Genomic DNA, 23,643 nt, shown 5'->3' on the forward strand with positions numbered 1-23,643 from the left:
TTTTGTCATCTTTGAGGTAATCTTCCACAGTCAGATATTTAAACAATAGAAGGGAATTTTTTTTTTAGTGTTTCTGTAGTAATCTGGTGTTTTCTTTGTGTCACATTTTTATTTTTTTGCTTTAGCACTCAGGATCTAAATGAAATATTTTTATTAATGTAAGTTTTATTTTATTTTGCTACTCTTTTATAAATTTTATTAATTTATTTTTATTTTTATAGGAGAATATTTACAATAGCCCACTTTTAGTTCCTGAATATCAGAAAATAGCAATCTTCATCATTTTGAAGGCTATAAAAGTTGTAAAGTTTATTCTAAATGTCAGAATACTAAAAATGTCTATAAATATGTTTTATGAGTAGGCCACTTGATATATAGTAGGAGGAAAATATTTTCCAACTAAGCCTTCCAATTATTCTGAAATTAAAAGTCATTAAGCTTTATTGGTGACATTTTCCATCATAGCAAAAATAGGTTGAGACCCTTTATCTCTTTTGTAAAATACAGATATCTGAGCTTTGTCAATTTCCAAGGGACATATATAATATTTAACTGGAAAAAATGAAAATCTGTGAACAATAATTGTTAAAAATGTAAAATAATTGTTAAAAAAATGTAAAAATTAAAAAAAAAAAAAAAAGTATTAAAATTCAGTAAGGATTGAGAAGAAACAGAAAACCTTAAAGTGCTAACTAAACCACTTCTTTCTGAGAGGATTAATGAGTGCTGAACTTCATTAACTTTATATATTTACTCTGAACTAAGTGTTCTTATGTGATTTGAAAAGGAAAGCTAACACGGAGTCAGGCTCTAGCTGTAATCCTTAGACAAGAACATTTCTCTTTACTTTGTATTTCTTAAATCGTTGATTTGTGTTTATTTTACCTACTCACCAAATTGTACTTATTTATTTATTTTTATTATTATTACTATTATTAACTTACTGGGAGAAAGAGAAGCGTTTCATACTACTATCGTTGAAATTCACAATTCTATTTCTTTTTTGTTTTGTTTTGTTTTGTTTTGTTTTGAGCTGCAGAACTGATGTTGCCATGCATTAACTAGGCTGGCTAAGGTCCTTCTCTGCAGGGCTGCTCTCAAGGACCTCTCCTTCCAGTTTGTATGGATGCCTGGGACTGCACTTTGCTGTGCGGAACCTCATCAGGTTCACCTGGGCCCACCTTTCAAGCCTGTTGAGGTCTCTCTGAATGGCATCCCTTCCTTCAACCGTGTCAACCGCACCACTCAGCTTGGTGTCATCAGCAAACTCGCTGAGGGTGCACTCGATTCCGTTGTCGAAGTCATTGGTAAAGATGTTAAAGAGCACTGGTGCCAAGACAGACCCCCTGGAGGACGCTGTTCATTACTGGCCTCCACCTGGACATAGAGCCATTGATGACCACCCTCTGTCTGTGGCCTTTTAACCAGTTTCTTATCCATTGAGTGGTCCACCCATCAAATCCACATCCCTCCAATTTGGAGATGAGGATAACCCTGCAGCATAGGAAGTTCTGCACAAATGTGTGCAAGAACTTCTTTACGGTGAGGGTGATGGAGCACTGGAACAGGCTGCCCAGGGAGGTGGTGGAGTCTCCTTCTCTGGAGATGTTCAAGACCTGCCTGGACACCTATTTGTGCGAGGACCCCTACTGGTGTAAGGAACCTGCTTTGGCAGGGGGGTTGGACTTGATGATCTCTGGAGGTCCCTTCTAACCCCAACGATTCTGTGATTCTGTGATTCTGTAATGACTTCCTATTTCTGAGGTGTTTTTTTTTTTTTTTTTTTTTTTTTTTTTTTTTTTTTGTTTGTTTGTTTGTTTGTTTGTTTGTTTTGTTTTTAATGATCCTTTAAATCTTAGCTTTCCCACTGCTTTTTACCATAGTCATCTAGGTATCAGTGTCTAGAGTTGCTATGTAAGAAAGCTTCACTTTTGTTCCCACATCATGTTAATAAATCCTTGTTTTATCTTGTCTTAGATGAATTATTGTGCAGTGTAGCAATGACTTATACCTTTTTCTACAAATTGCTCATAAAGAAACTTTCTAGAATAAAAGTATCTTGTATAATGTGAACTACAAAGTTGAAGATCTCCAGCAAGAATGTAGACCCACAGCACTTGAAGAAGAGAAGGGCTTAGTCAAAAGACTATCTGCAGAGCAAACAAAGGCAATGGCAGAGCCTTTATTTGAGATAAAGGCGCTGCAGGAAAAAGATCCCAAAGAGTAATTAATTCACCCCTCCCAGCAACAGTTTGGAAAAAAAGGGGCAAGCTGAAGAATGCAGCCTTCTCCTGTCTGTACTCTTGTGCCACTGGAGAAGGGCAGGGGTAAGGGAAACCTCAGACTCATACTGCACATGCTCTCCCAGAAGCATTGCTGAGACAGACAGGGTGACTCTAGCCTCCCTCCCCCTCCCCTTCCAGGGTGACTAAACCACACACCAGGCTCATATACTGCTTCAGGCTGTGACCTAGAAATTCCACTGCACTATCACACAAGTCTGTAGTTGAGTGGCAGATAAGAGCTCAAAACTGGAAAACAAGTCATCAAGGCAAGGTCATGTTTAGAAAGGTGAAGAATTACAGAACAACTGCTTAGGCAAGTTCTAGCCCAGGCAGGCAATGCTACTGTTCTTATCACATGGAATGTTTTCTTAATATCTATTCTTTGAATTTTTTCTTAATATATGAGTTTTCCTTGCTGTAATTTAGGTCAATTTATTTCTTTGGTTATTGTAGATAGATGGTGACAATTGTTACCTTCTTTAAATATCAAGAAGTTTAATAAGTTTGATTGCAAGATACCCTTAGAATGAACTGTCCTATATTTTGGTTTGTATTGAGCTGATCTCTAGTTATTCTTTATTTCTCTAAATGAATTTTCTTGAATTAGTCTATACCTTCCCAGACATAAAGAGCTCAGATCTAGTTCATGTGATGTCTAAAGAATGCTGAGAAGTGGAGAAAATGCATTTTACCTATCTTTCAGGCAAAAACAAAAACAGAAAAAGGATCCTTTTTTTTTTTTTTTCCCATGACAATATGACTTTGGCTTGTGCTCAGCTTTGTAATAGCTTTTAGATCTGCTTCAGCAGAAGTAGTACCTAAACTTATAAAACCACTGCTTACAAAAACAGAGAATAAATATATTGGGAAAAACACACACACACGCATACGCACACAAAGAATTAAACAAAAACATTTGTTTCTGATCTAATATGATGTCACATTTTTATTACTTAAATATTTTTAAGGCAATCATGTTAGACTGTTTAATTATAGAAAAACAAAGTTTTGCTTTATTTGAGGCTCGTGTACTCCATTATCCTGAACTCTGCCGAAGAAGCCCATTTTGTATTTGGAATGTTTTATACAGAACTCAGGAAAATTAAGATTCTGAAAAGCAACAAAAGTTTCCTGTTTATTTTTAAATCATTAATGACAAACACTAAGAACAAACTTCCTCTTCCCCCACGTCCCAAACCAGCTCATAATATCAAGTAGAGCAATAGGAACTGATCTTTCTGTTAAAATTTCCTTTGTTAAGTTGTACACAAGTGTCAACTGCCACCTTCAAATCACAGGGCTTTAAATGTATTATTTTTTTAAATGTATTATTTTTAAGTGTATTATTCTTGCTTTAAATGTATTATTTTTTCATGGTTTTATGTTTTTTGGTTTTCAGTATCCCACATCATCACATCATGTAGCACTGGGAGTTAAAGTGTTAATGCTCCAATTCCAGGTACCTGTAACCTTATATATTTACAGAAGTCATGGGATCTGGCCCTTCTGGGTGGGAGCGTCTCTTTCTCTTAGCTGTTCCAAGCTTTTCAAGTTTGACTCAGTCTCAGAATTCTCTCTCGCCTAACTTATTTATTATTCTCAATTTCAATTAGATTGTATTATATTATCTTTCATTCCAATATCATATTAGTAAAACAAGTTTTCCTCAATAGATTGTTGTCTCTGTTTTTTTCTTTCTTCCTTGAGTGCAGCTGCCATCTCCCTATCCCTTTCCCCTTCCCATTTTGTGGGGCTGGGGAGGGGGCCCAGGGGCCTACTGCCCCCCTGTCACAGGCATAGATTGATCTAGCTAACTCCATGACAGTTTTGTAGCTGGTAAATTAGGTAACAAAGTACAATATGTACCAGTTTCTGAAGTTTAAAGTGCAGGAAAAATATCAAGAATAACCAGAGCAAGGGGAAGGACAGATTCTTTCATATCTTAGACACACATAGTTGGTAAAAAAGGATCAAACTTTATTCAGACTGTCTGCTGATTTCCTTCAAACTCTGATTTGACCTTTCTGCTTCTAAAGTTAGTTTTTGTGATTCTTCTGCTTCAAAAACTCTTCTGAAGGGAAATCCTGAGGGATAAATTCCACCAGACCTGTGCAGAGTATCACCTTGAATGAGAGCTTCCTCACCTCAACAGATCAAGTGTCTTTAGAGCCTAAGATCAAGGAGCTACCTATACTAGTAGTGAACATTAAGCATAAGAAAGAGATAGGGTGAAGTAAATAAACACTGTGTATGATTCTTGCAATTAATAATAATGCCCACAGTACTGAGGGGATTGCCAGAGCTTGTATTGGCCTGCCCTGGTTTTAGCTTTCTCTAGTGATCAAATAATAACACCCTCTAACCTGCTGTAGATGAAGTTCTACAAATACTGCACTGAGTGAAGGTGTGAGAAACTCCGAGAGTAACTGTGTAACAAAAAAATTTCTTTTTTGTCTATTGAGTCTGGTGGAAGCTACAATGAAGCTGTCAGAGTTTAAATGAACAAAAATCTCCTCTTGAGCGAATAACTCCCACAAAGAGATTTGGATGTTCACAGCATACTGTGGTATCCCGCAGTGTGTCTTTTTCAGAGGGACATTATCAGCCTTAGGACCTAGAAGAGCAGGATGAGTCAGAAGAACATCTAGGAAAAGGGTAGATGGTGGTAACTTTTAAATTATGACTGTGAAAGCACACATTTTTTCTGCATTTTTTTTTTTTTTTTCTCCAATCAAACTTCTGTGTTGTTGAGGATCTCACATAAAAGTTCTTTCCCCCTTTGATAATTTTCTTCTGAGTAAAGCACAATAACATCTGTGGTACTCATTACACAGAATATTTATTTATTTATTTATTTATTTTCATCTCAGTCTCGACAATAGCCAGAATAGCTTCTTGTGAGTTTCTGATTAATTATTCCAACAAACAGTTATTGGTGTCATCTAATTTCTTGTTAATATCTTTCATGAACATTTACCCATGCTATGTAGAAGAACTGAAGTCTCCTTTACAACTTCTCATCTCCATTAGATACAGATGGATAATGCCAAATCAGGTGCCCAAAGGCAATGGAATATTTCATGCAGTGCAGAGACACAAGATTTAAGGATGATCCCTGAGCTTCTACACCTGCAACTATCTCACAGAGCACCCTAAGGAAATGTGGAACAAGACATCTTTATGCTAACAACTGAACCATGCCCTCTGTTTCTTTATATATAGCACTATTCTCCCTCTGAAGCTAAGCAAGTCTGATACAAAATATATTTTGAGTTCTTGAATTAGAAAGGCAAACCATACATCTCTTATATGATCCCAAGGTGAATATCCAATCATAAAAGTCAACTTATAATCTTCTCTCACTGGGAAGGTATCAGATATTAAATCCAGTCATTTAATATTTTAAAGAACTTAATGCTTGAAGCAAATCCAAAAATATCTTAGAATTCACAGTTCTATTAAAATCTATATGAAGTCCATAGCAGTGTTGACCTACATTTGCAGCAATTAAGAAAATAATACAATTAACATCAATTTCAATTAATTTTACCCTGGTTTCCTACATATAACAGAAGTGCAATTATTTTAGGATTCTTTGAAGTATGAGAAAACACATTATCCAAGTGGGAGAAATACACAATACAGTTACCACATGCAGAAGCAGTCAATTTGCATAATTATATAGCAAAACTTATGACAAAGGCTAAGATATTAAAACAACTTTCATTAGATTTCTAAATTCACTTTTATCTTTAAAGCTCCGCTTTCATCCCTTGCAATACTTGGGAAAAAATAAAATGCATCTACTTTACGTTGTAATCATACTTATTTGTAAACTATCTTGTACGTGTGAAAACTAAAACAAACAAAAAGCATTCCTCAGATTTTAAATGATCTTGGAATTTCTTTCTGTCAATTAAACACAAGTCCAGTAGTATGTAGTAGTATGTACTGAGTCTAAGATGAAAACAGAAATGGCAAACACACTCTAGAAATGATATAGCAGCAATGTAATTGTGAAAGTATGTAGCAACTGTGCTGATATGCTTCAGCATTTATGCTGTGAAGTTTACGAAACTATGTTTTGAAATGCACTCAAAGAAAGAATGCAGTTTTTGAAGCCAGAAAGATTTTTTGCATGGTTGAATTTAGTTTGTGAAAGTGCTGAATAAAGTCTTGAAGTTCTATGGAAATGAAAGTTATGAAAGCCAAAAGTTATTCAGTGTCTGTTGCAGGCGACTGCGAGACCCCCTCACGGGATGTGACGTGATAGGCCCTCTCCCTGCTCTGTGATCGATGTGTGGCACGTACCCTTAGGGCGTAGACGAAGCACTTAGGTTATATAAGCTAGATTTCACATGTAATAAAGGCCATTTTGCTGTTCATCACATTGGTGCTACGTGCAGTCATTTGGTCCTGGCCTGGTTTTAGGTCAGTACTGTAGGAGGCAATTGTCTATTTGTGACCTCTGGGCATTCCCTGATGGTCCATCTTGGATTGTTTCAAGAAGCAGCCTCTTTGTTAGAAGCTAAACTTTTGCTTCTGATTTAATATAGCAAAAAAATAAGCATCATAGAAAAGCATGTTTCTGTGTTAAGACTTTATCCACTGATCAACATGTAGAATTAAATACAATGCAGATCTCTTCAAACAATACAGCTATTTTCAGAGTGAAAACAATATTTTCATATGAAAGCAATTTAATGCTCAAATATACCATAACTAGTTTCTGCCTGTCTAGAAATGAAATTTAAATATAAATGCAAGCAACCTCTTGTTGAAACAATATCCAGGGAATAGATAAACAATAATACACAAATATTCCATGATGGAAGCTACCATTTTTCTAATATGGGGCCATATTTACTGCCTTTCTTAGCTGGCAGCTGTTCCTTCACTGTTGTATTAGATATACTGAAATTATTAGCAGTAGTAGAAAAACTAGTGCTCAAAACTAGCAGACTTTCACAGTGTACTACTACAGTGTATTGAGCCATATCTCTGACATTTGACAGAAGTTCAAATGCACGCTACTGCTATCTGTAGTGTTTCAGGAGCTATGTGGAAATTACAGGCAAACATCTTGGGAATGACAATAATAAATAAGCTTGTATGAACTCATTATGCTGGTTCCAATATGATGACATTTTCAAGAATAAACAGGTTTTTATTTTCAGTTTTGTTTGTTTTACAGAGATAAACTTGTTTACTTGTAGCCTTTCCAAATGCTAATCACTAAACAACTAAAAAAAAGATTTAAATTATTTATAAAGTATTATTGTTATTTTGCCACACATAGTACTTCCTTTTGAGTTGCAATATGCTTCTAGTACAAAGAGAAATGTTAGACACATTCTTACACATAATTAAAAAAGATGACAAAATCTAATATTTCTTTTATCAGTTTTTAATAGGAAAAAAAGTAGAAAAATAGGTAACACGTTTACTTATTTATATATATATATATTTATAATCAATTTACAACCAACCTGAGATTTTTGGATAATACTATGAAAAATGCAGTCCAGATGAAAACTTTTTTCTTACTGATTTTTTTAGGGCCTGAATTTTAGTGCACAATTCCACAATCCAGGAACTAATCTTTAGAATATTCAGCCTATAATATTGTAAATATCTGTAGAAGAATGTTGAATAAAGACCCTTCTTAAATACACTTGTAGGCAAATAACTAAACTTAATCCTTTTGAGAAAAACATTCTAATGAATAACTTTTTCTTTAATTATATTCATTTATTTAAAGGTGAAATGAAAAACGTATTTGCCTCTGATTCCAGATAGAAGAAAATTAGAAATTCTTTGACCATATGGATCACAGAATCATAGAATACTATGAGCTGTAAGGGACCCACAAGGATCATCAAGTTCAAATCCTGGCTTCACACAGAACCACCCAAAAATCAAACATATTTCTGAGAATGTTGTCCAAATTCTTCTTGAACTTTGACAGCTCAGTTTCATGACCACTGCCCTGGGGAGGCTGTTCCACCTTTTCCTGATATTCAAGCTGAACCTCCCCTGATGCAGGTGTGTATATTCAAATGTTCAAATATTTTAAAATCAGATATTGTAAAAAGACAGCAACACAAATCAATACCATCACCATTCCTAACAATGTTGAATAGAAAGGCTGCAGATATCTGCCTAACATATTCTATGCACAAACTCAGTTCACAGTAGTTCATAGATTGCATTAAACATTGTACACACTGTGACAATATATTCATGGAAAAATGAGTTTCAGGCTCACTGATTCCAAAGCTTTGTTGCAAGTATAAAAGTAGCACATAAAAGTACTTTCTGAAGCAAGTAACTCTAAGGCTTTTAAGTCTCTCTTGTCATTTACTATGTACTGAAAATGTTCCTTGAACCATTAGCAATATAAATGAACCTAGTAATAAATGAATTAACTATAATTCCAGGGGGAAAGGGAAAATTTAACTCTAAGGGAGCCCCTGAACATCTTACAGATGGCAGTAAAACAAAATCATTTGCTTTGTTACTCACTTCCATACTCACTTAAGGAATTACTTTATATCTTTGTGATGGTCTAACTTCTAGGAAAGAAAAAAAATCTGCCTCAAAAATCTGTGCACTACATATGACTTCATAATAAATACCATTTTTAGATTTTTTAAAGTGCTCTAAGTATTATTGAAATGCTTTTTGCTTGAAAATTTATTTACACAAAATAATATTTTTCAACAACAAAAAAATATTATGTTTCAGTTCTACACTTTCCTGTACCTCTGAACTCCACAAAAATGTGAAAAATAAATCTTTAAACTGTCAGAAAATAATATTTAAAAAAAAATTAATTAAAAACAGTTAAAAATTCATTTTCCTAGAATGTAAAAATTGAATTGCATTTTAATCAAAATCAGAAAAAAAAAAAAAAAGAAAGAAAAAAAAGAAAAAGAAAAAAAAGATTAAATACAAATGTTATCTTTAAGATATTGTCACTGTCATGGACCCTGGTAAGAAGGGTCCCTTGGGATTTAGTCCTGACAGGTAAAGGGGTCCAGAAAGTCTGAATATTCTTCAAGAAGGAAATCTTAAATGTGCAGGAGCAGGTTACCTCCCTGTGCTGTAAGATGAAATGTCAGGGAAGAAGATTGTCGTGGACGAGCAGCGAACCTTTCCTGAGGCTCCAGGAGAAAAAAGGATCTACGTTCTGTGGAAGACATGATGGGCAAATCAGGGAGAGTATGAAGAAATTGTTAGGATTTACAGGGAGGAAATTAAAAAGGCAAAAGCCCAGCTTGAACTCAACGGGACCACAGGAGTAAAGGAGACCAAAAAAAAATTTTTAGAAATATATAACAGTAAGAGGATGGCTAAGAAGAATCTCCATTCTTTACTGGTTGCATCACAAAATGTGACCACTGAGAGTAAGAAAAAGATTGAGTTCTCAATGCCTACTCTACATCTGTCTTTAAAAGTCAGACTAATTATTCTCCCTACAGAGAAATCTGGACAGACTGGGTCGCTGGGTTGAGGCCAGTGGGCTGAAGTTAAACAAGACCAAGTGGTAGGTCCTGCACTTTGGCCAAAAAGACTCCAAGCAATGCTACAGGTTTGGGGAAGGAGGGCTGCAAGATTATATGGAAGAAACAGATGTGAGGTTATTGGCCAACACTGATTTGAATGTGAGGCAGCAGTATGCTCAGGTGGCCAAGAAGGCTAATGGCATCATGGCTTGTACTGCCAGCAGAAGCAGAGAAGTGATCATCCTTCTGGACTCAGCTCTGATGAAGTCACACCTTGAGTACTGTGTTCAGTTTTGAGCCCCTTATTACAAGAAAGGTAGCAAAGCTCTGGAGCACACTGAGAGAAGAGCAACGAAAACAGTGAGAGGTCTGGAGCACAAGTCTTATGAGGAGCAGCTGAGGGAACTAGTGTTGTTCAGGAGGTTCAGGGGAAATCTTATTACTCTCTACAACTACCTGAAAATAGTTTGAGGTGAGGTGGGAGTGGGTCTCTTCTCCTGTATAACTAGCCATAGTTCTAGAGTGAATGGCCTCAAGTGGCACCAAGGAAAATTCAGCTTGGAAGTTAGGAAAATTTTGTTCTTCAAAAGATTGATCAGGCAATGGAATGAGCTGCTAGGGAGGCGATGTTCGAGAAACGTTTAGATGTTGTACTAAGGGATATAGTTTTGCGGGGAAATACTGGTGGTAAGTGGATGGTTGGACTGCATGATATTTGAGGTCTTCTTCAACATTTTTACAATCATGTTTTGAATATTTTTACACCAATTCAGGATCATTAAAATGAAAACATCTGAAATCCTCAGAAATCCTGCATGAAAAAAACAACTTTTCCATCCATCAGTCAAATTTATGTTTTTTTGTTTGTTCGTTTTGGTTTTGGTTCACACTTCAACTGGAAAACACAGAATCACATGGAATCACAGAATCGCAGAGTTTAGAAGGGACCTCAAGAGTTCAACCCCCTGCTAAAGCAGCTACCCTACAGTAGGTCACACAGGTAGATTACCAGATGGATCTCGAATATCTCTGTAGAAGGAGACTCCACAGTCTCTCTGGGCAACCTGTTCCAGTGCTTAGTCACCTTACCATAAAGAACGTTATTTCTCATGTTGGTATGAAACTTCCTAGATACAGGATTTAGACCAATACTCCTTGCCTTATCACTGCACACCACAGAGGAGAGCTTGGCCTTATCCATTTGCCTCTCATCTCCCATTAGACATTTATAAAAATTAAGTAGATTCTCTCTCAGTCTTCCTTTTCCCAGGCTGAACAGACTCATGACTGGAGACATTAGTTTAAATGTGATCTCACCAGAGTAGAGTAGAGGGGGAGGATAACCTCTTCCACAGAATCACAGAATCACAGAATTGTAGGGGTTGGAAGGGACCTCCAGAGATCATCGAGTCCAACCCCCCTGCCAAAGCAGGTTCCCTACAGCAGGTCGCACAGGTGGGCATCCAGGCAGGTCTTGAACATCTCCAGAGAAGGAGACTCCACCACCTCCCTGGGCAGCCTGTTCCAGTGCTCCGTCACCCTCACCGTAAAGAGGTTCTTGTGCACATTTGTGCAGAACTTCCTATGCTGCTGTTTCCGGCCGTTTCCCCTTGTCCTGTCTCCACTCACCACTGAAAACAGTCTGGCCTCTCCATTCTGCCCCCCACACCTTAGATATTTATAGACCTGGATCAGGTCCCCTCTCAGTCTTCTTTTCTCAAGGCTAAACAGACCCAGTTCACTCAGCCTTTCTTCATACGAGAGATGCTCCAGGCTCTTCACCATTTTTGTGGCCCTCTGCTGGACTCTTTCCAAGAGGTCCCTGTCTTTTTTGAACTGGGGAGCCCAGAACTGGACGCAGTACTCCAGATGAGGCCTTACCAGAGCAGAGTAGAGGGGGAGGATCACCTCCCTCGACCTTTCAACCTGATGGCCACCCTCTTTGTAGTTCACCCCAGGATACCACTGTCCTTCTTGGCCACAAGGGCACACTGCTGGCTCATGGCCAACCTTTTGTCTACCAGGACTCCAAGGTCCTTCTCCACAGAGCTCATCTGCAGCAGGTCATTCCCTAACCTGTACTGATGCATGTGGTTATTCCTCTCCAGGTGGAAGACTTTACACTTGCTTTTGTTAAACCTCATCTCTGCCCCACTCTCCAGTCTATCCAGTCTATCCAGGTTTTGCTGAATGGTAGTACAGACTTTCAGAGTGTCAGCCACTCCTCCCAGATATGTATCATCAGCAAACTTACTGAAGGTGGACTCTATCACTTTCTGAAATATACATCCAGACACAGTAGTTTTTCCAAGCTTTAAGAAAAATATAAAGCTGTGTATTTTTAAACCCTTTCAATTTTTCAGGCTTTCAAAACTATTTACATAATCATATAAAATTATTTCATAATTGAAAGAAATCATGTTTAAAATAGACTTTTCAATGAAAAGGCATGTATATTCCTGAAAGCAAATTATGACACACTTCCAAATGCCTGTTCCTCCTGATATATCTAACATAACCTCCAATTGCATATACCACATACCTTAATTGTTTTATACAATCTGTTTAACTTTATACATATTATACTATTTACCCGACTGATCACAGAATCGTAGAATGGCCTGGGTGAAAAGGACCACAATGATCATCTAGTTTCAACCCCCCTGATGTGTGCAGGGTAGCCAACCACTAGACCCCGCTGCCCAGATTCACATCCAGCTTGGCCCTGAATGCATCCAGGGATGTGGCATCCACAACCTCCTTGGGCAAAGTGTTCCAGTGTGCCACCACCCTCTGGGTAAAAAAATTACTCCTAATATTTAACCTAAACCTCCTCTGATGCAGTTTAAGACCAGTCCCCCTTGTCCTATATCTATCCACTCTCATAAACAGCCGTACCCCATCCTGTTTATATGCCCCTTCAAGTACTGGAAGGGCATTGGTGCCTTCCCTTCTCCAAACTAAACAAGACCAGTTCCCTCAACTTTCCTCATAGGACAGGTGCTCCAGCCCTCTGGTCATTTTAGTGGTTCTCTTCTGGACCCATTCCAAGAGCTCCACATCCTTCCTGCACTGGAGGCCCGAGGCCTGGGTGCAGTATTCCAGATGGGGCCTCACAAGAGCTGAGTAGAGGGAGACAATCACCTCTCTCTCCCTGCTGGCCACCTCTTTTTTAATGCAGCCCAGAACACAGTTGGCCTTCCAGGCTGCAAGCACACACTGCTGGCTCACGTCCAGCTTCTTGTCTACCACCAAGTCCTTCTCCACAGGGCTGCTCTCTAGGAGACCTTCCCCCAGTTTGTATAAATACCTGAGCTCATTCCGACCCAAGTGTGGCACCCTGCACTTGGCCTTGTTGAACCTCATAAGTCCCACATCTCCAGCCTGTCCAGGTCCCTCTGGATGGCTTCCCTTCCTTACAATATATTGACTGCACCACTCAGCTTGGTGTCATCCGCAAACTTGCTGAGGGTGCACTCAATACCATCATCTATGACACTGATGAAGATGTTGAAGAGCACTGGTCCTAAGACTGACCCCTGAGGGACATCACATGTGACCGGCCTCCACCCTGACACAGAACCGTTAATTAGAACTCTTTGGCTGCATCCAGCCAGCCAATTCCTAATTGATCAAACAGTCCATCCTTCAAATCCACACCTCTCCAATTTAAAGAGAAGGATGTGGTGAGGGACCATGTCAAAGGCTTTGCAGAAGTCCAGGTAGATGACATCCATCACCCTTCCCCCATCCACTGAAGCTGTCACTCTATCACTGAAGGCCATCAGATTGGTCAGGCATGATCTGTCCTTGGCGAAGCCATGCTGTCTTGGATCACCCCTTTATCTCACATGTGCCTTAACATAGTTTCTCGGAGGATCTGCTCCATGATCTTCCCAGGCATAGAGGTGAGGCTCACCAGCCTGTGGGTCCCCAGGTCTTCCTTTCTCCCTTTCTTAAAAATACGAGTAACGTTTCCCTTTTTCCACTCACCAGGGACTTCACCAGACAGCCATGATTTTTCAAATACAATAGAGAGCGGCTCAGCAACCATATCAGACATCTCATTCTGAACCATAGGATGGATATCATCTGGCCCCATACATGTTCAACTCCAAGAGAAGGTCTCAGATTTAATCCACAGTTACAGATGGACAGAAACCACTCCCCATACTCTTACCCAGAGGTGCATGGTCCTGGAAGACATGGGAAGCCTGACCACCCATGAAGACTGGGCCAAAGCACTCACTGAGTATCTCAGCTTTTTCTATGTCTGAGGAAGCCAGCTCCCCCATTACCTTTGTTCAGAGGGGGAACACTCTCCTTGGCCTGTCTCTTCCTGGCTATGTACCTGTAGAACTCCTTTTTGTTATCCCTCACATCCCTCACCAAGTTTAGCTCCATCTGTGCCTTGGCTTTCCTAATCCTTTCTCTACACACACGGACAACAGCCCTGTATTCCTCCCAGGATACACAAACCTGCTTCCACTTTCTGTACATTTCCCTCTTTTCTCTCAGTTTAAGCTGCAGGTCCTTGCACAGCTATGACGGTCACCTGCCTTCCCTGCTTGAATTCTTCTGCTGGGGAATGGAGAGCCGTTGTGCTCTCAGAACGGTGTCCTTAAAGAGCTGCCAGCTCTGTTCTGTGCCCATGCCCTTAAAGACAGCTTCCCAGGGGATTCTATGCTGCAGTTCCTTGAGCAGCCAGAAGTTTATCCTCCTAAAGCAGATTCCTAACTCTGCTTTTTGCCAGGCTTGCATTCTTAAGATCACAAACTCCACCAAGGCATGGTCACTGCAGCCCAGGCTGCCTCCAGTTTTAACCTCTCTAAAGCTCTCCTCTGCATTAGTGAGCAACAGGTTCAGTAAGGCTTCACCTCAGGTTGGTCCATCTATTACCTGGGCCAGAAAGTTGTCCTCAACAGACTACAAGAATCTCCTGGATTGTCTGCCACTGCCATGCCACTATCCCAGCAGATATCTGAGTGGTTGAAATCCCCCATCAGGACAAGAGCCCATGAACGTGACACCTCCTGCAGCTGAAGCGAGAAGGTCTTGTCAACACTCTTCTCCTGATCAGGTGATCTGTAGCAGACCCCAACCACTAGATAGCCTTTTCTGAACTGATCCTTGATTTTTACCCACAAGCTCTCAACCTGATTGTGGCTGTTCCTCAGACACAGCTGTTTGCAATCTATCCACTTCCTAACATAATGGGCAACTGTCCAGGAGTTGACCAGATCAATCTATGTCCGTGACAGGGGGGGCAACAGGCCTCTGCCCTCCAACCCCCACCCTAGTCCCACAGAAATGGGAAGGAAGGAAGGGAGGAAAAGAACAGCAGCAACAATCTATGAAGGAAAAAACTTATTTTACTATAATATCGGAATACAAGATAACACAATATATACAATTTAATTGAAAATTGAGATGAATAAATCAGACAAGATGAGAGAGAGTTCCGAGGACAGAGTCAAACCTGAAAAGCTTGGAACGGCTAGGAAAGCACCTCCAGCATCCACTGCAAGGCAGCAAGAGAGCGCCCCCCCCACCCGGAAGCGCCAGATCCCGTGACTTCTGTAATGTAGAGGGATAGGTACTTGGAACTGGGGCAGTGACACTTTAATGCCCCGTACACTCCATGATGTTCTGATGTGGAATACTGAAACCCTAAAAAACATAAAACCATGACAGCAACTTCACCATCCCTCTTACCCTCCCTATCCCTTCTGACAAGCCTGTAGTTCTCTTATAACAACTGCCTCAGTCAGAGGACATGTATACAATGGACTACTTTCTACCCCATTTACTTTTTCTAATAGGCTGGTTTGGGAACTACACTAGTTTTTACTGAGTTAATCTTATTCATAGTAGTTACAGTTATGTTTTGAACTTGTAATGAAAACAATGTTTTAACACATTGATGTTTTAGTTATTGTTGAACAGTGTCTGGACAGAGTCAAGATCTTTCCGTTTTATTTGTTTGTGGTGTCCTGCCTTGCAAAGACTCTGGGTTCATAAGGAACTGGAATGGGAGACAGAAAAGATATGACCTAATGGATATTTCAGGATATTCCATATTATGTGAAGAAATGCGTAGAAGTAAAGAAGGGATAAAGAAGGAAGACTACCAATAACAAAATTGTTCATAGTTCTAAACAACTTAATGAAAGGAAAATTTACAAAAGTACTCAATTGTACTAATCTACAAGATTCTTATTTAATAACTAAGTTCATTATATTTCGTGAACTAGATATCTCCGGACTTAAGCATAATTCAGCAATTTTATATACGTGGGAAGACATGAGATTTAGTTGTCTGAAGAATCACTTTTTTTTTTCTTTTGAAGAGAATCTTTTTTAGAAAGATGAGACAGACTTGTCACACAGAAAACTGAAAGTTCCATTAATTGAGAATTATTTTCTAAATTAAACCTCCATCTTTTATTTTTCTTGTAGGATTTTATTCTTCCCTTACTATGCCACTATATATTACCTAAAAATACTTAAATATCTACATAGTTAATTGAGTTAATACAATATTTCATGTACTGGAAGGAAAAAAAAGTCATACAAAATATAAAAATACTTATTAAAACTCACCAGCAATGATTTATTTATTTATTTATTTTCAGCAGGTACTGTAGAAATTGATGTCATTTAATGTACTATCAATAAGGAAGTTTGCCGTTGCAGATGTGGCTGCAAATATGACATTTATTAAAGAAATATCTTTACAGTTTCTTATTTCATTATTTCTTTGCAAACAAAGCACATATAACTTAAGAAAAAGTCCTTTGAATGTACTTTTTTCCAAGAAAAAAATGAAAATTAGATATCTTATGAAGAAATATATCTTTAAATTACTTCTGTTCTTTCTCTTGAACTATAATTACCAAAGGATTGCCATGAAGAGTGCTGAAGGCTATAATTAATACTGTTCTTTTTCTTGGATTAAACATTTAAATACAGTACATTATTTCATTGATCTCCCTGAAGACAAAGACATGTCAATCTTCGTCTTAGAAACAAGTATAGTATACAATCTTCTCTTCATATACCTTTTAGCATTATTTTCTTTTGCACTTCCCAAATGTTCAGAAATACTTTCACAATTGCAGTAAAATGGAAGACAGGAAGATAGTGATCATGTTAACATTTTTCATTTGCATATATTTTTCAAAGGTAAAGATTAATAACTATTTTATGATTCACATTGTATACATTTTATGTGTAAAAATTGGGTGGCAAAGTGTTTCAGAGATTTTACTTGTAGTAGCATCAATCATCTAAAAATAGGGAAACCTATCTGATATTCAGAGTATATCTTTTTTTGTTGTTGTTTTCTTTTGTTCAATTACAGAAGCAGCAAATACTTTATTGAAAAAAAAAAAAAAAAAACAGTAAATATTTTCAAATCAGGTTTTCTTGTTCTTCAGTCTTTTCTTCTCTTGCTTATACAGGCTTCTAATTTAGACCTCTAGGCTATTACTTTATTATTATTATTATTATTATTCAAATTTAGAAGATTTCTATGAGTCAGTTTCTGAATATATTTGGTGGTTAATATTTGAGTACTTTGAAACTCTAGGAATAGGAAGCACATGTGTGTGTGTTTATTTACACAAATATAGCTGATGGTGGTGGCTGTGTTTAAAAGTACTCTTTTGTAGCTGAGAATATACTCCTTCAAACAGTGCTATTGTGCTCTTTATTATAATTACCACACAAAGAAATAGGAGGCGTTACTTTCAGAGCAACAAATGTGTTTTATCATCTATTATTTAAACTTTTTAAAAATTGGTATTTATATTTAATATGTTTTTTTTTTTTACAGAAGCATCAGAACCCAAAGCTTGTTAATCCAGAAATTTTCAGTTGTGAATATATAGGTTTTAAATTATCTATAATAGCGCAGATCACAAAATCAATTTTCTTAAGAGTTAATGTAGGCTGAATGAATTACTTATGGCTTCAATTTTTTTCCTTAGTTCGATTCATGGAATGTATAGAAACAAACTAGAAGAATGGTGATTAAATAAATAAATACATAAATAAAACATAAAAAATCACACCAGAACAAGAATGTGCCAAATGGTCTTGACCAGGATCTCATATAGATATACATGCATTGTTGAGCATTTTGTTAAAACAGCTACTACATTCATATACACTCAAAAAACTAGTTTCCTAAGTAAGTTTGCAGTGTATGTTGTCATAGTTTTCTGATATATATGCATATATATTTAATTGTGAAAATGTTTTTTTCGATATCTCATATACCTGAGCAAAATACTCTATATCATAAATGTGGAAAACAGGTGGGATTTTTAAGATGTTGATAAGTTATTTTAATATAAATTGTTGTGTTTCTGATATGTGTCTCTTATTATCTCCTGTTTTTAACTTCTACAAATAAAAGCACTGAATAAACCTGTTTAGCCTTAAAAAGGCTTGTAAAAATAAATACACAAGAAAGAAAGAAAAACAAACAAACAACTGGCATTAAAATCCAAGGCAAGGTTGTTACTTTCAATAAACAGATCCAAGAACTAATTCCAATATCTGTTTGATTAGTTTACAATGCTTTCTTAGATGATCAAAATAGATTAACTTTGTTAAAATTCAATTTCTTCTTCAGTTTGCTGCTATACATTTATAGATTAATATTCTTAGAGTGTTGGTTGAAATTCCTCATTGATATGCATAAGCACTCTGACCTTGGAATGCTAGTCTGAACACAAGCATTTATCTCTGCCTTGTCACTGTTTTAGTTTGTGTCTTATGATCAAATTCCTTAGATGGGTGGAAATTCATCACTTCACTATGATTGACCTGACTTAGTTTATGGGTGACATCTAGAAGGAATAGTTATTTTGAACAGTTAATGCTTTATAAAATTGAGCAAGAAATTTCATAGTACTCCTGTGCTCCAGTAAATACAACCATGAAATATTTTTTATTATAATATACCATATTTCAGAAAAATACTCATACTGACTGTTCTCTGCTTTTCCTGCTTCTTAATACTTGTATTAGCCAGTAAAATGTAATAAGGTATCTGTAAATCTAAAATATATACATATGTATGTACATATGTAAGGAAAATACAGAGATTTTTTTACAATATTGCAAGTGAAATTTATTCATGTTGTTACACTTTGGGACCTGCAAATTTTTAGCACTGTTTTATAACATTCAATCATACAAGCATCGAGACTTATGTCTTTCAGTTTTCATGAAAGCAGAAATTGATATAAAAACGGAATAGAAGAAAAAAATAAATTTGAGTATGAAGGGCAGTGAATTTATTTCTCTTCTTATTAAAGAGGATCAAAAGGAAATCATTTTAATTAATAATATTATATAAAAAAACATATCTCCATACTTATCGTCCTCTAAGGAAAAGAGAAAGGGAAAAAGTAAAATGGAAATTCCCTTGGAGACAATAGCAATGTTATTAAAACAGTCTTTTTCTTGAGACAAATATTCCAAGAAAAACATAATGACCCATTTTGCATTTTCATTTTTGCTTAGGTATGTGATTTACTTGCCACATAATTAACAATGTTTTTAGATTTAATTTTACTGTTTGAAAGTCCAAACAGAGAGGTGAAAATATTGATAGTCTAATGAATTATGTAACTGGAGGTCTTGTAGAAATAGAGAAAAAAAAAAAAAAACCCACAGAATTGTTATGTAGATATGTGTGGGGGTTTCTGTCTTTTTGTTTGTTTGGTTTTGTTTATTTGATTTTTAATTTTTTTTCCAATTTAACAATTGTAAGTTGTAAATTTAGTAATTTACAAGTTGTTAGAATCTGTAAAATTCGATGGAATGATGGAATTAGACTTTATCTACGTTAAAAAAAAAAATCATCACGGGATAAATTTGAATTTCATTCTGCATAGTTCAGTTGGCAAAATATTCCTTACAGGTGCTACAAACAAACAAGCAAAGAAACAAAAAAACAACACCTCCCCCCTTCCCCCCCCCCCAAAAAAAGAGTGGCCCCCAGCGTCTATAATCACAATACCTGCTTCTGTTTTGCTCAAATATCCCGTGGTATTTGGCTATCACTATAGTGATTATACTGCCTGATAAGTGAAGTTGTAGGAGAGCCATCTGTAGTTACAAATAATTTGTGCAGACCCAACCTTTTGCTTAACTCCTCTCCTAGGTTCTGTGCTAGTTCTGTTTTCTTGCTGTTATTGGTACCATTAAAGTAGCTTCATTTTCATTGGTGGCTTGTGGTTGTTTTGAGAGTATTTTACTGCCTTTATTGCAAAATCTATTATACAAAATTTTCAGTTGATACTTCTCTACTCGACCGTGAATCCTTCCTAGTAAAGAATATTATACTGCATTTGCTTATCTACACTGATATTCATCTGATCACTGAATATATGTAACCACTTTTGGCTGTCATAAGATGTGGGTAGCAGGGATTCTAACAGAACTCTCTTAGCTTCTTCCAGGAGAAGTAAGTTTCTACACAAAAACGACCTGCTCTCTGTGCTTTTTGCAGCTGAAGTTGCTTATATTAGGGACAGAATTTATCTATGTACCTAGAAGTAAAGCCATATATTTATAAATATGTAAACTAAATTAACTTTAAGGAAAAACAATAGTTTCAACAGCTTCTTCTTGATATAGGACACTGGCATTGATCTTTCTTTATTCATCATGGGACCAGTCCAGATAATGAAATCATGGTAAAACTAGACATAAAATAGAGGAAAATCAGATTAAATGAATTCTACTCCTTGTCTGAAAGAATAGGTAAGAAACAAGAAAATAGTTTTGACTAGAACTGTTTTTGTTTTCATCAACTATCAAATGAAGCAGAACAGCTTTTGTGCATGAAGGAATTCCTCTCTCTGAAAAGCAAAATACTGATCAATCTTCTGTTATTTGGAGATCCCAAATGTCTACCAACTAATACTTACGAGTCTTATGACTAATACTTATGATTCTTATGAAGGTATTTTCACTCACTTGCAGAAGCAGGGCTGATGTTCCTAAATTGTTTTTGTAAATATTTAAAGTCCAACGTTTTAAATACTTTGACTTAGAAAGAAATTGACTTAATCAGTGAATGTGAGTACAGTGTGATTGTGCATCATCTTTTATCCTTTTTTTCTGCTAATAAAAATCCTGTAGTAGTTAATAGAGGACCACAATCAAATACTGATATATGTCAATGATAGTTAGACATGAATGGAACTGAAAATATTATTTCTCAATGTAGAAAAATGTACTGAAATCAAGATCAAATTATCATCATTTGAATTCTTTCTTAGAATAAAAATGTTAATTCTAAATCAGGCACTTCTTTGGCCTGTTATGCATATCTGACTTAACAATAATAATAATAATCTATTCAGGCTTTTTTTTTTTTTTTTTTTTTTTTTTTTTTTTCTCCCCAATAACAGTAAGGATAAATTCCCCTGAAAATTTCAACATTTTGGGATGAAAAGACAAGATTTCAAGAAACAAAGGAGTACTTGGTTGCAGGACTTATTGCCCCCTCCAAAAATATTTCCTTGGTTTCACTTTAGATTAGCTCCAGTCTGCTTCTTTGAGCTAAATACTTCTTTGCAATATAAACATACTAGATGCACTCCTGGAGAAATAATTTGTTTTTTTCCACCAGAAAGAATTTATCTGTTGTTCTTAAAACCAAAATAAATCACAGAAATTCAGCCAAAACAAAACAAAATAAATAAATAATAACATAACAGTGCAATATTCTCTGACAAGGTTTTTAAAATATTCCATGCATGCAGGGTGTAATGTTTAATATCTAATTTACTTATTTGAAGATATATGATTTTACAAGGTTTTTTTGCCTCAGCAGAGTAATACAAAATAAAAATTGTGAAAACACAGTACAAATGTAAGTTACATTTATAAAAATATAGAAATTAGAATGTATAATTCAATCATAATACCAATATGATTCCTGTTTTCAGTGTCTGTAATGTGATTGCCATGTGATCTGAGCGTCTCCAGTCACTGGAAAGGAATGCATGACTTAAAGCCAGCTTAAACTCATTGCTATTTATTTATTTGTTTGTTTGTTTGTTTGTTTATCCATCCTAGTTTTTTACACTTTGTTAGTCTAAGACATGCATACTCTTATCCTGTATTAATCTGGCTAACTGAGGGGGACATCCACAGTCTTTCAACAAGATCTGGGAGAAATATTTACTTTTACCAGTTCATTCCCTTGGCTGTGGTGCAGTCGGTTGTTATTCCCAACTGACATAGCTGTTTTTAATAACTGTAACTCAATCTTTTTTTGTGTTATGGTGAAGCTATCTTCTTTGCAACAGCTCTGGTCAGTCACATCTGCTTTGTTCTCTGAGCTTCATGAGCACATTGTGCTGGCCCACCTCCACTGAGCTTTTTCCATTGTAGGGGTTTAGTGGCTAGTCACAGGAAACTGTTGATTATCTGTAAGATTAACATTTGAGGATCTCATTTGATCAAAATATCTGCACAATATTTAAAGTGTTAAAATAAATCTTATATCCACACAATAACTGAGCAAAATGATACATTCAGAAAGGTACATATTTGTCAATGTACACATTTATAATCTAAAATCATTAAGATCATATATACATATAACTCATTCACAGAGACTAGACTGTGTGGATCTGTGCTGAGTCTGCCTAATCTTCTCATTTTCTTCTTAAATTATATGTATCAATTATATGATTAAATTCCATCCTTTTGATCAAGCATATTCCTAACAGCATTTTATGTGTTGAAGAGTATAGTTTCCTCACTATTTCTCAGAAGCTTCCTGTTTAGCCACAAAATGAACAAATACATTTTTTTAAAATGTTTATGAAAAAGTGACCTTTCTATCTGTATTTAGTAATGTCTAATTTGTGAATTTTCTACATGCTTTTTATTCTGCCTGAGGAATGTTTCCTCCTGGTTGTTTACATATCACCAATAAATTGGAAGCTCAAAAGGATCTGTAGAAAAGTTTGTTGGCACTTAGTTAGAGCTTCCTTAGAGCTTTGCAGATGCATTTGTCACAACTCTGAATGGGTAAAACAGGGTCATTACTGAAGCAAATGGAATAGAATCAGCCTTATACAGAATGTTTCCTTTTTTTGTACACAAAAAGTAACTATGTGTTTTACACACAGGAAATATCTTTTTGCAGTTTAACCTGTCAGGCAATTAGTTCACTCATTCATCTTTGTGTTGGCATGGGGGAGAGAATCAGGAAAACAGGAGACTCCATGGTTTGAGTTAAAGATAGCTTAATAGGACAAAAAAGGGAGATTAGTAATTAGTAATTAAAAATAAATATTAAATAATAATAATGCAAAGAATATACAGAATAAGTGATGCACAGTGTAATTGCTCACCTTTTGATTAGTGCCCAGCCAGATCCACACCAGTGGTAACCATCCTGACCAATTTCTCCCTAGTTTTATTGTACATCATGATGTCATCCGTGTCCAGTCTGTGTCACCTGTTCTGGTTCTGTTCCCTCTCAGCTTCCTGTGAACTTCTAGCCCCCTCACTGACAAGATATCTTGAGAAGCTGAAAAGTCTGTGAGTTAGTGTAACTGCTGCTCAGCAACAACTGAAGGGTGTGTGTTATCAACATTAATTTTATCCTAAATCCAAAATACAACACCATACCAGCTACTAGGAAGAAAGATAACTGTATCCCAGCTGAAACCAGGGCAATTATTCCAAGTCTAACCCACAGGTTTTATCAAAAAGAAACTAACAAAAAATGTTTTAATTTCTCAGAATTTGTTTTTTATCCTCTTCAAATAGATCCTGTGGAACACTTTTTCAGAAATTAGTGTATA

This window comes from Tympanuchus pallidicinctus, unplaced genomic scaffold (assembly GCF_026119805.1).
Source record: "Tympanuchus pallidicinctus isolate F22 unplaced genomic scaffold, pur_lepc_1.0 scaffold6, whole genome shotgun sequence".
Taxonomy (NCBI): Eukaryota; Metazoa; Chordata; class Aves; order Galliformes; family Phasianidae; genus Tympanuchus; species Tympanuchus pallidicinctus.